At 43.0% G+C, this 1680-nt stretch overlaps 1 pseudogene; it reads left to right on the top strand.

Annotated features, from left to right (window-relative positions):
• The first annotated feature begins 501 nt into the window (after nt 1-501).
• On the top strand, nt 502-1375 carry LOC101575127 (annotated as a pseudogene).
• Nucleotides 1376-1680: the final 305 nt, after the last annotated feature.

Below are 1680 nucleotides of genomic sequence, written 5' to 3'. Positions count from 1 at the left end.
CTGGGATAATGCACTAAGACTGTGGATGTCGACTCTATGTTAAATATTTAATTCTATGGAATCAAACACTTGACTCTTTTTTTAAAATAAATATTTGTTTTATGTATATAGCTTTTGGAGATATGTTATATAATTAAAATTATATAGTTATCTTAGAGATAACTAAATCTTTTATTGTTTGTTCATTGTTCCTACTATAGTGCAGTTATCGCATTTTAAATGATGAATAGGCATGTGTGAAAAATGACTGAAAACATTACACTCCAGTCACATGAGATCACTGTATATGATCTGGACCTCTGCTAATGGTTTATACTTATATCTAGATTTCACTCGAGATCCTCTTGTGGAGATGCAGGGCAGAGGTTGCTGTCGCCCTCGCTGCTGGCTTGCCTGCACTTGGCAGGCTGTGCTGGTTAGGATCAGATAAACATCGGTGATCAGAATGTTGCTCATACCTTGACATAGTTAACTAAAAGCAACTTCCAAGGTTTCTTCAGGATGCCTGTAGCACTTGTGGAGAATAGCCAGATTATCTGTGAAATCTGGACCAGCAACCTAGAAGAAGAGATGAGGAAAATCTGAGAAATGGTGCTCAGTTGCAGTTGTATTGTCATGGACACAAAATTTCCAGGTGTTGTGGTATGACCAGTTGGTGATTTTGTAGCTTCATACCAGTGTCAGCTTCTGTGGTACAATGTTGACTTTTTAAAAATTATCCATCTGGGCCTTACCTTCATGAACAAGAAGGGAGAATACCCTTCTGGAATCAACACTTGACAGTTCAACTTCAAATTCAACCTTAAGAGGACTTGTACTCCCAGGACTCCAAGGACCCCCTTGCTGACTCAGGGCTGCAGTTTCAGAAGCATGAAGAAGGAGGAGGCACCACATACTGCACTTCGCAGAGCTGCTTAGGACATCGGGAGTGGTTCTTTGTGACAGGGTCAAATGGCTTTCTTTTCACAGTGGCTATGATTTTGGATACATAGTGAAGTTGCTTACAGCTTCTCGTTTGTCAGAAGAAGAACATGAATTCTTTCATATTCTGAACCTTTTCCTCCCATCCATTCATGATGTGAAATATCGGAAGAAGAGTTGCAAAAATCTTAAGGGAGGTCTTCAGGAAGTTGCTGATCAGTTGAGTTTACAGAGAATTGGAGGGCAACACTAGGCAAGCTCAGACTTGCTGCTGATGGGAATGGTACTCTTCGGCATGAAGGAGCTGTTTTTTGAGGACAGCATAGACGACGCCAAGTACTGTGGGGGGCTCTGCGGCCTAGGCACTGGTGTGGCACAGAAGCACAGTGAAGACTCGGACTCCGCCCAGGAGAAGATGAGCATCCTGGCTGTCATCAACAACGTGCAGCAGTGATGGCGTGGACTGGTGCTGCCGCTAACCTCCCTGAGAGCAAGTGCGACTGCGTAGCAGGAAGACATGTGTTCTAGGAAACCAGAAGATGTGTTTGTTTTAGATCCAGAAGAGCAGAGTTGGCTCTGAGTTTGTACACAGGGCTTCCCCATTCCCCATCCCCACATCTCCCGGCTCCTGCCGCCTCCTGTCACCAGCATTCATAGCGCCTTTGACACTATTTTAAATATCCAGGCTGAAACAAACAAGTAAAATGTATAGAACTCTTATAAAAACAACAACAAAAAGATCCTCTTGTGTTTGTAGGT

Source organism: Octodon degus, unplaced genomic scaffold, assembly GCF_000260255.1.
Source record: "Octodon degus isolate 3935 unplaced genomic scaffold, OctDeg1.0 scaffold00022, whole genome shotgun sequence".
Lineage (NCBI taxonomy): Eukaryota > Metazoa > Chordata > Mammalia > Rodentia > Octodontidae > Octodon > Octodon degus.
This window is presented reverse-complemented; position numbering and strand designations above follow the sequence as displayed.